At 38.8% G+C, this 13,048-nt stretch overlaps 1 non-coding gene and 3 pseudogenes across 1 annotated transcript; 1 reads left to right on the plus strand and 3 right to left on the minus strand.

Moving 5' to 3' along the window:
- The first annotated feature begins 2,671 nt into the window (after positions 1-2,671).
- On the plus strand, positions 2,672-3,586 carry LOC110258533 (olfactory receptor 4A47-like; annotated as a pseudogene).
- Positions 3,587-3,939: 353 nt separating this feature from the next.
- Positions 3,940-6,166, minus strand: LOC110258532 (dual specificity tyrosine-phosphorylation-regulated kinase 2 pseudogene; annotated as a pseudogene).
- A 3,406-nt stretch (positions 6,167-9,572) lies between these two features.
- LOC146399421 (U6 spliceosomal RNA) lies at positions 9,573-9,674 on the minus strand. The gene has a single exon (XR_014818481.1). It is a non-coding gene; the product is annotated as a U6 spliceosomal RNA (small nuclear RNA).
- A 1,051-nt stretch (positions 9,675-10,725) lies between these two features.
- On the minus strand, positions 10,726-11,493 carry LOC110258527 (olfactory receptor 4A47-like; annotated as a pseudogene).
- Between the last annotated feature and the right edge of the window lie 1,555 nt (positions 11,494-13,048).

Consider the following 13,048-nt stretch of genomic DNA (forward strand, 5'->3'; position numbering starts at 1 on the left):
GAATCTGAAGATTGCTTTGGGTAGTATGGCCATTTTCACAATATTGATTTTTCCAATCCAGGAACATGGAATATCTTTCCATTTCTTTACATCTTCTTTGATTTCTTTGATTAAGGTTTTATAGTTCTCGGCATATAGGTCCTTTACCTCTTTGGTCAGGTGTATTCCGAGGTATTTGATTTTGTGAGGTACAATTTTAAAAGGTATCATATAGGAGCACCCAGATACATACAACAAATATTAACAGACATAAAGGGAGATATTGATGAGAATACAATCATAGTAGGAGACCTAAATACCCCCCTCACATCAATGGACACATCCTCTAGACAGAAAACCAATACAGCAACAGAGATCCTAAAGGAAACAATAGAAAAGTTAGACTTAATTGATATCTTCAGGACACTACATCCAAAAAAATCAGAGTACACATTCTTCTCAAATGCTCATGGAACATTCTCAAGAATCGACCACATATTGGGACACAAAGCGAATCTCAATAAATTTAGGAGCGTAGAAATTATCTCAAGTATCTTCTCTGACCACAATGCCATGAAATTAGAAACCAACCATGGGAAAAGCAAAGAGAAAAAACCTACTCCATGGAGACTAAACAACATGCTACTAAAAAACCAATGGGTCAATGAAGAAATCAAGAAGGAAATTAAAAACTACCTTGAAAAATGATATTGAAGACACAACCTCTCAAAATCTATGGGATGCTGCGAAAGCAGTGCTCAGAGGGAAATTTATAGCAATACAGGCCTTTCTCAAAAAAGAAGAAAGATCCCAAATTGAGAGTTTATCCTTTTAAATGTTCCTCTATCTGACCCTCATGATCAGCCAAGTTAGTTTGTGATTGCTAAGATATGTGGAAGTCAATTCTATGATGTAGTACTCTCTTTGAATATTTTCATATTTAAAGATCCAGAATAAGTTTACCTTCTCTAACATCAGGTACTTAGAAACTAATTTCAAGTGTAACCATTTGGGGATATTTTAACTGGCAGATGTTTCTAAATATCATGATATTTTCAATTGATATGTTCTCTAAGAATTTCTTGTTAATCTTTTAAAATCTAGAATGTGATGTGACATCTATAGCACTTGACCGACTGACTTTCTAATTCTGTAGTAACCAGGCCATTACTACAATTCTTATTTTAGGAGTTCCTTCGTGGCACAGTGGTTAACAAATCCGACTAGGAACCATGAGGTTGCAGGTTCAGTCCCTGCCCTTGCTCAGTGGGTTAACGATCTGGCGTTGCCGTGAGCTGTGGTGTAGGTTGCAGACGCGGCTCAGATCGTGCGTTGCTCTGGCTCTGGTGTAGGCCGGTGGCTACAGCTCCAATTGGACCCCTAGCCTGGGAATCTCCACATGCTGCAGGAGTGGCCCAAGAAATAGCAAAAAGACAAAAAACAAACAAAACAAAATAAAAACAAAACAAAACAAAAAAACCCCCAATTCTTATTTTTTTTTTGTTCACACCTGAGTTTCAGCATCCTATTATGTTTCTTGGCAATTTAGATGTTTTTTTCCTTTAATTGTTTTGTTTAAATGTTTTATATATTTATATATATATATAATTGGGGCCACAGCATGGGGTGAATTGGATTTACATCTGCCAGCCTAAACCACAACCACAGCAACGTGGAATCTAAGCCACCTCTGCAACCTACACCACTTAGGCCAGGGACCAAACCCAAATCCTCATGGATTCTAGTTGGGTTTGTTACCACTGAACCACAACAGGAACACCCTATATTTTATTTATATTTTTAATTTGTTATTTGCTTAGTGGTCTTCATCTACTTTAGATATTAACTCTATTTAAACACTCTACAGTGTAAATCTTTTCCCCAAACTACTTTTGTGTATTGACAATGTAGTATCTATTCCTAAATCCTTAAGAAGTTTTGAAATTCCAAAGATACCTATGTGGGATTTCATTGATTGATTAAGAAGACTCTTCTACCCCTCAAACGTAGCACATCCTCTCCTTTATTAACTGGGAAAGTAAGTATGAAGGAAATCCTGCTTTAATCTTTTTATTAAAGATTTAATGAATTTTTTGTATAAAGTATTAGCAATATGTACAATTTAATTAGCTTCCAGGTGGCAATCTAGTTGTGGAAACTCATTTATTTAATAATGTGTCCTTGGAGTTCCCGTCATGGCACAGTGGAAATGAATCTGACTAGGAACCATGAAGTTGTGGGTTTGATCCCTGGCCTAGCTCAGAGGATAAAGGATCCAACATTGCTGTGAGCTGTGGTGTAGGTTGCATATGCGGCTTGGATCTGGTGTTGCTGTGGCTGTGGCATAGGCCAGCAGTTACAGCTCTGATTAGACTCCTAGCCTGGGAACCTCCATATGTCATGGGTGCAGCCCTTAAAAAAAAAAAGACAAAAAGACTAATAATGTGTCCTTTTCCCACATATGTATCTAATTACTTGACTTTCCATTAAAGTGTAAGATTTTTGAGGTTGGGATCATGTTTTGAGCAGCTTTGTATTATAATATCTGAATGTACTGGAATGTGATAAACCACAATTCCTATTGCTTGAATGACTAAACAAATCAACCTAAGCTTTCAGGAAGTCACTGGCAATGATTACATTTATACATAATTTTGTACTGATCTCTGAAATAAAACATAGAGAAGAAACTATGGAACAAAGGAACAATGTAAATGAGTTTGTCCTCTTGGGGCCCACCCAGAGCACCCAGGGTCAGAAAATATTGTTTGTCCTGTTCTTGCTCATCTACATTGTGACAATGATGGGCAACATACTCATTGTCATGACTGTGAGGATCAGCCCAACTCTGGATGCTCCTATGTACTACTTTCTTGGATACTTATCTTTTATGGGTGCTGTTTTTCTACTACAGTCACACCAAATGTGATTATAGACTTACTCTATGAGAAGAGAACCATTTCCTTCCGAGCTTGCATGACCCAGCTTTTTATAGGACACTTATTTGGTGGTGCTGAGGCAATACTTCTGGTGGTCATGGCCTATGATCACTATGTGGCCATCTGCAAACCCTTGCATTATTTGACAATCATGAATCAGTGGGTGTGTGTTCTGCTGCTGCTGTTGGCCTGGGTTGGTGGGTTTCTACATGCTGTAGTCCAGCTTCTCTTTGTTTACAACCTTCCCTTCTGTGGTCCCAATGGCACTGACCACTTCATCGGTAACACGTACCCTTTGTTAGAACTTGCCTGCACTGACACCTACATCATTGGCCTCACTGAGGTTGTCAATGATGGGGCAATCTGTGTAGTCAACTTTGTGCTCTTATTCATCTCTTATAGGTTCATTTCTGCACTCCCTGAAGAATCTCAGTCAAAAAAGGAGGCACAAGGCTTTATCCACCTGTGGCTCTCACATTATTGTTGTGGTCCTGTACTTTGTGCCCTGTATTTTTATGTATGTGAAATCTCCTTCTACCTTGCCCAGTGATAAATCCTTGACTGTGTTTTACACTATTGTCACTCCTATGTTGAACCCTTTAATTTATACTCTGAGAAATGGAGAGATGAAAAATGCCATGAAGCAGCTCTGGACCAGCAAAAGATAATGAAGCAGTAGGGACATACATCACCTATTTTCAAAGAAGAATTGCTATTTCCAGGAAGGCTATGCGTGATTATTTAACTGCAGTAAATTTCTTCTCATGTTTAATAAGGTGAACATAATGAAGACATTTATTGTGTGAATACTTCCAATGATCAAAACATACTTTTAAGATGTTCATAATTTCCTAGTTCAAAGTATGTATTTTATTTGAAAAAAATTTTAAGGTTTTCACAATTTCTTATGAAAATATGTACAGTTTTGTGTGTAAATGTCTATGTTGAGGTACTAATTTTGTTTCATGTGATAAGGCATGTTATGGAGTTATTACTGTAAATTTTTTAGTGGAAGTTTTTCTCATGTTTCTCTCTTAAATAATGTAATAGTTTCAGAATTAATAGGTTTATTACAGATATTAGAAAAATAAAATAAGAAATAAGACATAAAATCTTGGTTTACACCTCCCTGCACTGAGAGCCCACCCATACTAATATGTGAAACATAGATGTTATTTTTGTACCTGGAGGCATCCAGCATTTTCTGGGAGGGCATGCCCAGAAGTTCAATCATACAGGGAAGCTGGTCCACTTCATCCTCCCCAGGCAAGAGGGGATAACAAGTCAGGAGCTCCACTAGGATACAGCCCAGGCTCTACATAGATGGACATGCTATACCTGGCATCGAGGATCACTTGAGGGCCTGGTAAAAATGGGACTGGATGTACATGTTGACCTGCTGATGTTGGTAACAACTGGAGCCAAAATCAACCACTTTGATCTTACTTCAACCCTGCTGCTTTAATAAAATGTTCTCAGGCTTCAGATCACAGTGAATTATCCTGTTTTTGTGCAGAGTGTCCAGGCACTGCAGGATGAAGTAGGCAAACTTGCCAACCAAAGGCAGGCTGAAGCCCTGAAACTTTTTCTTCTTAATGAGCACCTAGAGGTTCATGATCAGCAGCTCTACTGTCATGCAGATGTGGCTGTGGAAGGTGAAGGTCTCTAGCATGTGTATGATGTTCATGGTATTGTCCTTGTCCTGCTTCTGCCGGTAATCCAGGATGTGGAACTCCTCAGCTGCCTCCTGGTGGAAGTGCTTCTAGTTCCACACCATCTTCAGGGCCACATGCTGGTGGACTTTGTGGTGGTAAGAGTGACCACCTGCCCAAAGCTCCCCTTCCCAATGACCTTGAGCACCTCATACCTGTAAGCCGTAGGATTGTGGGGCACCTGCACATAACATCCCTGGTCATCATCATAGCTACTGTTGTTGGGCCTGCCTTGGTGCTTCTTTGCCTTGGACCAAAGAAATATATTTCAGGGTAGCTGAAAATCTCATGGTGTTCAAAGCTGATTAGTTTTTGCATATACTGCTTTGTTGCTTGCTTGGGTGCCACAGGGGTGGCTTTCATCTTCCCTATGCATTCCAGAGACTTCAGAGAGGTAGAGTTCCCCTGCCATCTGCAGATGTCTCCAGCTGCCACTCTGACACCACCAACAGCCTTGTTTTGCTTACTGTTGTAAGCCCATTTTGTTGTGTCCTGAGCACCATCTGCCTTCTGCTCTTAGCCTCAAACAGCTGCTGAACATGGATCTGTCTGTGGCTGTGGCTGCCCAAGTATAGGTGATCATTCATTGTGTGTTTACTGTGGGCCAGCCGTGGGCTGTGTCAGCAGTGTTGCTGGCCAGGAGAGGTGGCAGGGCAATGGGGGAGGGTGGGCTGTTCCCCACTCCATGTGGCCCCTGCGCCAAGCCCTTGGGAAGCCTGAAACTGATGCACTGTCCCCTCTTCTGCCTGGCAGCTGTGCAAGAGATGAAACAAAAGAGGGTCAAGGGGAAGAAAGTCACCCAGACCTATGGCCTTGCCCCACCCCTCTGGGCTGTGGAGCCAGCTCTCCCCAGGGCAGAGCCAGGATGGTAAACTCTGGCTTCCAGGGAGCAGTGGGTAGGTGGACCCACAGACAGGGCTCTGGAAGCTTCAAAGTTAAGTGGGGCCCCTAGTGCAGGTAAGTTCATGACCCCACAGGGAAGCTGGGCAGGATCTAGGCCAGGCCAGTGGCACACTTTGCTGACCTCTGCAGGCCAGGAGGGGCAGCTGGATTGCCAGCCTGGGCACCACCACCTAGCCCAGCCTGGGGTGGAGGAGGCCTGGGAGGGCTCCCACCAGGAAAGCTCAGAGGAGCCCCTGCCCACATGCAAAAATAAGCAGAGCCCAGGCGAGGGCGAGCAATCCTCCCCAGGGTCCCTGCAGCTGCCCCACTGGTGGTGCAGACTTTGTTCAAGGTTCTGTGGGCAGCATGGTCCTGTGCCACAGGGACTGGCCTGGGGCTGGTATGGGTCTCTGGGGTGGGCTCCCATGGGGGGTTAGGGTCCAGGCTTCCTTACTGATCAGATATGCACCCAGAGCAGCAGTGGAAAGTTTCCTGGTTAACATGGCCACTGGAGAGGAAAATGCATCTCAGGGGCATCATCTCTGCTGCTGCTGCTGCTGCTACTTCTCTGGTGCCACCATGGCCACCCCCAGGTGGCTCCTCTAGAAGATCTCCAGCACCCTGACACCCAGCATTAGCTACAGCCAGCCACATACAGTCATCTCCATCCCCTCAACCCAACCTCAGCTGGGGGCCCTACATTCTCCTTGCCACTGCATGTTCTTCTTCTTGCTCAGGTGGCACCACCTGGCCCATTCACATGCCTCACCCTCCCTGGCATGCTGTAGGCCTTGCTCACATAGTGCATGAGGGAGTGGGCTGCACTGCCTTGCTGACTTGCTCAAGAGCCTCCTCCCAGGCCACACCTGATTTCATTTTCTTAAACTTACTGAGACTAGATTTGTAGCCCAGAATGTGATCTATCATAGAGGAGGTTCCATATGCTCTTGAGAACAATGCCCATTCTTCCGCTTTTAGATGGAATGTTTTATAAATGTCTGCTAAGCCCATCTGGTCTAATGCATTATATAATGTCCATGGGTCCTTATTGATTTTCTCTCTTCATGACCTGTGCATTGCTTTAAGTGTGATGTGAAAATCCCACATTATTTTTGTATAATTGATGATTTCTTCTTTTAGAGCTGATAACATTTGCCTTATACATTGTGGTCCTATGTTGAGTGCTTATTATTTACAATTGTTATATCTTCTTGGATTGATCCTTTAATCATTATATAATTACCTATTTTGTCTCTTGTAGCCACCTTTGTTTTAAAGTCTACATGATCAGAGCATTGCTACCGCAGCTTTTCTTTTGCATGGAATGTCATTCTTCGCCACCTGACTTTCACTTAATGCTCCTTTAAATTAGAGTGAGTAATGCAAAACAAGCATTTTTTTTCTTTTTTTCTTTTTTAGTTAAGGATAGCATCTGTCTGATACCTTACAATTAAGGTAAAAGAGCTCCTTGAGAAGTGCTTCCAAATCTTTTTCTGAACTCTGGTAGTGCCAGAAGACGAAGAACTGTTCTATTTTTATTTCTACTTTATCACTAGCCACAATTATTAAGCAGTATGTATTCCATAAAAAAACTGTAAATATATGAATAACTCTCTTTTGTATCCATGACTTCACTCTAGCCAGAAGCCTCCTGGTCTTTTGTTTCTCCTTCTCTTCCTGCTTGCAAGGTAGAAACATGGACATTCTAAAATTCTGTAGGAATAAACAACTCTCTATGAGATAAATTAAACCCATATTATAAGATTCTAATCCCAACTCTAGTGAACATTGGGAGTGTGTGACTAGGCAAAATACTCATAAATATAATATGCCTATGCCATGAGTTTCCAAAATGTGAATCCATTTTTTGCAATTTAAAGGCCAAAGTGCTACATTCCCCACCCCCTTAAGTAATTGGATGGAGACATATTTATATGGGTTCCAGCAACCAGGAGGATTTGTGCAAATTTTTGCATGAATATTAGTTATTGGAAGCAAGTAGTTCTGAGACTCTGAGTGCTTCTGGGATTAGGAATGTGGTGACACCTTTGCAGTTTAGCCAGTGGTGACATGATTGGCATCAACAGAACAGCATCCCCTTAAGCAAAACTGACCTGTCAGGTGTGCTTCTGCAACTTGTTAATTGTAGCTCAAATTAGAATCTGTGACCCCAAATCTCCAAAGATTCTTCAAGCCAGTTAATTGAATACACTAAGTCCTTCCTACTTTAACTGGATAGACATGATTCAATATCTTCAGATGAGAATCTTCACATGTATCAGACATAAAATCCTGCTTTTCAATTTATAACCAAGAATGCAATGCCAACCATGTCAGAAGCATTATGGTTAACAAGGGCCTTTTTTTTTTTTTTTTTTTTTTTTTACAAAAGCAATTACCACTAATAGGGTTAAGTAGAGATGATGGTTGTTCATTAAGTAAATACTGATGAAGCATTTATTCTGGGCCATGTTTTCTTCTACTGTCAGGATAATTGATGTTGAACAAAACACATACTCTATACTCCTTCTGAATAACTTCCTATATTTTGAGTCTTTACATGCACTTCTTGCATGCTGTAGAGAACCAGTGTTCACAGAAAAATGATTTTTGACCCCTGGGAGTGTTTTTGTCAGGGAATTTAGACTCACAGCTATAATACATCAAGTTTTTGGAAGTACAGAGATAATGTGGAGCAGAGAACAAAAAATAGAGATCCAAGTTTTGTCAAGAAGATAAGGAATTAGTCCAATAGCAATAATACTTAAGAGGCCAGTGAACTTCAGTGTTCTTCTCATCTGGCAAAGAGAAATTATACATAATTATACCTGGAGTTCCCATCATGGCTGAGCAGTAACAAAACTGACTAGTATCTATGAGGACTCAGGTTCAAGCCTTGGCCTCACTCTGTGGGTTAAGGATCTGGCATTGCTGTGGCTGTAGTGTGAGCTGGCAGCTGTAGCTCTGATTCAACCCCTAGACTGGGAACTTCTTTATTCTATAGGTGCAGCCCTAAAAAGACAAAAAAATAGTAATCCTTCCTAAAGATAGATAGATTAATTAATTAATTAATATATTTTATATTTACTTATATTTATACACACTAGTATCTATTTTAGATTAACACTGTTGGCCAGGTGAGTAGTTTTATTACATTTAAAAGAATCTAGTAATAAAATGTTCACAATAATTAATATTAATAAGCAATTTATTTGTCTAAGAGCTTATATAGACTATTTAATTGATCTTGCAAATATGTCCATCATTCTACATTTACCAAAATTTAAGGTTGTCATGTTTTGCCAGTTTACATTATTAGTAGCTTAGCTAAGATTTGATCTCAGAACTATCTTCCTTAAAAAGCAATGTTCTTTTCCATTATAGTATACTAAAACTTGCCGTCAATTTCTCAAAAATGTACATTGAAATATAAAATATATAAAATGCACACCAACAAAGGAAAACTGAGACAATGAAGTTTAAAATGAATGAAAATTTAAGATTAAAATAAAAACAACTTTTTTTTTGTTACTGAGTTCAAGTTCATATTGCTTGCCCCATCTCAGGCAGTAAACTGAAAGACAAGTTGTATCTAGAAATAGACACTTTATTTGGAAAGCCAGCAGACTGAGGATATGGTGTATCAGTGTCCCAGAGAAACAACTTGCCTGGGTTTGGATGCTAGTTTCTTTACAAGGGAAAAAAACGGGGGGAGAGGTGAGATAGTGAAGGAAAAGGAATAAGTTGTTGCAAATATTTTCTTGTTCTGGCCAGATTCCAGTGGGCATGTGTTAATTTCTTTTTTCCTGCAGCCATTCACAGCTGGCCTGGCAGGATGTTTCCTGGTGCTAAACTAAAGTATTTTAACTTAATACTCAGGCACCAGAGGCAGCATTCCTGGAGATGGGGCATGCGTTATGTTTATTTTAAGCTATAGACAACTTCCATTTAGTGATTAATTTGTAGAAAAGCAATAGCATACAAAATTGAAGAAACAGATCCAGTATGGAATTATGTTTGATCTTTCTTATTACAGTTATATCAGTTTTAGTGTATTTTTTAAAATATGGAATGCTTCATGAATTTGTGTCATCCTTGTACAGGGGCCATGCTAATCTCTGTATCATTCTAATTTTAGTATATGTGCTGCCAAAGTGGGCACAATTTAGTGTATCCTTATAAAGAAGTAAAGCAGTAGGAGGAAACTGAGAATTAATTAGGTATATATACACTAGTATGTAAAGATTTTCAGAAAGCTAAGCAGAGCAATGTACAATGTTTACACAGAGACATAAACACATGAACAAATGAAAACATGCTTGTACTTGCAAATTATGAGTTAATATCAGAAACATAGTGATTGAGTCTGGAAATCCCGGGAGATAATAGTTTGGGATATGTATGAGGTTTATTCTACTCTCTTTACTTCTGCTTGCATTCCAATTTTAAAATTTATTATTATCCATAATATTTTCAATCTTGAATTAAAAATTATATATCACACTAAAAATTTCATCTGTGAAGCAAATGAAATTGAATAAAGAGGATGGTCCAGATATCATTAACTATTTTATCTAGTACAATAAAAAAAAGAAGATAAAGGTTGAGATGCTGACCAAAAACTAAATTAAGAATGAGAAAGCAATGAAACTAACTTCAGACATTTATTAAAAATTAGCGTAACCAGGAGTTCCTGTGCTGGCACAGAGGAAACAAATCTGAGTAGGAACCATGAGGTTGGCCTCACTCAGTGGGTTAAGGATCTGGTGTTGCCATGAGCTGTGGTGTAGGCTGGCAGCTGTAGCCCAGATTAGACCTATATGCCTTGGAACCTCCATATGCCATGGGTGTGGCTCTAAAAAAAATCAAAATAAATAAATAAATGAATAAATTTTAAAAAATTAGTGTAACTGTATAAACATTTCATTGACTATTACATTATATGTTATTTATTGACTCCCTACTGTAAATGCATTCCACCTCTCCAGGTGAAGTGACAAACATTACAGAGTTTACATTCTAGCAGAAAAAAAAACTATAGTTGTTTATGAACATACAGTTTATTCCTTAATTTTATTATCATAAATCCTTCAAAGAAAGGAAAGTTTGCATCAGATTTATGAAGACTTTTACATTCCAAAGAAATATACCCTTATGTTAAATTAATTTCTTCATGAGAGAAAATGCACTTACTTTTAATACCTGATCTGCCTTTATTTTCTCCAGAGGTTCTTCGTAGCATTAGTCATCTTAGAGTTTCTTAGACTATATAGATTAATGGGTTTAACATAGGGGTTATGACTGTAAAAAACACACTCAATGATTTGTCAATGAGAAAGGTCTTGGCAGGTCTTACATATATGAAAACATAGGGAACAAAGAAGCAGACACCCACAGTGAGGTGGGAACCACAGGTCTGGAGGGCTTTATGCCTCCCTTTGTGACTCAGGTTCTTTAGAGAGTGCAAGATGACTCCATCGGAGATGAGTAAGTACAGAAAAACAATAGAGCAGATCAGTCCCCCATTGGCCACCACTGTAAGGCCAATGAAATAAGTGTCAGTGCCAATGAGTTCCAATAAGGGATACATATCACACACAAAATGATCAGTGACATTGGGGCCACAGAATGGGAGTCCATAAATAGTGTTTAATTGAAATACTGAGTGCAGAAAACCTCCAACACAGGACAGCAACAGTAGTGCAACATGCACCTTTTGCCTCATGATAACCAAAAATTGCAAGGGCTTACAGATGGCCACGTAGTGGTCATAGCCCATTACCAACAGAAGGAAGACTTTTGATCCACTGAAAAGAGTGTTCTATAAAGTGCTGAGTCATGCAAGTTTCAAAGGATATCGTATTTTCCCCAAAGAGCAAGTCTGAAATTAATCTCGGGCTAGATGAAGAGGAATAAGTGACATCCATAAATGAAAAAGTAGCAAGAAAAAAGTACATTGGTGATTTCATGGTCTTGCTGAGAGTTATAGTCATAATAATGAGCAGGTTTCCCACCACAGTAACAATATAGAAGAACAAGCACATAATGAAAAGACATTTTGTTTTTTTGGATTCTGTGTGAACCCCAAGAGGATGAAACAAGTTATATTCCTCTTTTGCTTCATCTAGTCTGTAAAGAGGATGACTTCACATATTACATGCAGTTTATCTATAAAACAAGGGAGGGGAGCTTTAAAATGAATTATAAGTTTTATCTTTTATCAATTTAATTAAAACAATGAATATGAAGAATTTGTTTGAATCCAATGTGTCATAGTCATTGTGATTATGAAGTTGATGAGGCTCAGTTCTCTCCCCTTTGTAACATGACATATATTGAGGGATCACATAATTCCAGGCCAGTGTAATAAGTGCATTACAAGAATAATGACACAAGGCTAAGGATAACAGTGTAGGAATATATCATTCAAGCTGGAACCAGATAAGGCTTCCTGGAGGAAGCAATGCCTTAGCTGAGTTTTTAGGGAAAAGTGATTGAACAAGAAGAGTTGGGAATATTCCATAAAAACAAAAGTTATAAAGTTGCAAAGGTGTAATATTTGAGACCCATTTAAACTAATTTACATAACTCTTGTAAGTTGATCAAACTATGAATAGGTCACTGCCCAGATTGTCACAGAACCACTAGACTTCTTTCTGAGTGTCTTTAGTTGCATATTACTGATTGTCTTGATCAATAAATACTGAGTCAGTTCAGTTTTGTCTCTCAATCCCCTGTCTCTACCATATTTTAAATTTTGCATAAATATCTTCATTTTTTGCCAAATGCAGTTGGATTTCAAGTTGGTATATATAAGACAAAATTTTAAGATTTCCATAATATAAAAAGTGTCCCACACATCATTAAATGGTACCACCTTCAATATAAATGCTCAGACAAAAAAATCACAGCATTTTGCTTTCCCTTTCATGTTCTCATATTTCTTATTCATCTTTTTAACAAATCCTGTTGCCTTTATGTTCAAAATATACCACAATTTTGATGATTTCCTACCCTGATTTCCTTCCTGGCTTACTGCAATGGCCTCCTGCCAAGTCTCTACAGTTTTACTCTGCCCTCCAACAATGTGTTATCTTGAAGCAGCCCAAAGGATTCTCTTTGAATCTTCTTTCATTTTATCACTCCACTGCTATAAACTCTTACAGTGAATTCCAATCAAACACTCACAATTTACTTGTCACATTTAATATTTACTTTCATAAGAACAGCAATGACCATTTTATAGCTGAAAAAATGAGGCTCAGGATATCTCATTAATCTACCAGAGGTCACAAAATTTTAAAAGATAAAACTTGAGAAATGGAATCTAAATTTAACTTATTTCAAAATGATTAATTTTTACATAATAAAAAAGTCACACAACTCTAAAGTCTGGTTCTCAATATCTACTGAGAGTATTACCTTGTGGACTCTTGTTCACAGTCTGAAGGGGCACCTTTTAAGTTATACATAAAGAACTGTAATTCATCCCATATTGATGCCAAGAGTGAAAGACTGGATTTTTTCTTGTGAAAA

The sequence above is a fragment of the Sus scrofa genome, chromosome 10, assembly GCF_054392235.1.
Source record: "Sus scrofa isolate SSC_HxYL_T2T_F1_AM1 chromosome 10, Sscrofa_HxYL_maternal_Yorkshire_Landrace_v2.0, whole genome shotgun sequence".
Lineage (NCBI taxonomy): Eukaryota > Metazoa > Chordata > Mammalia > Artiodactyla > Suidae > Sus > Sus scrofa.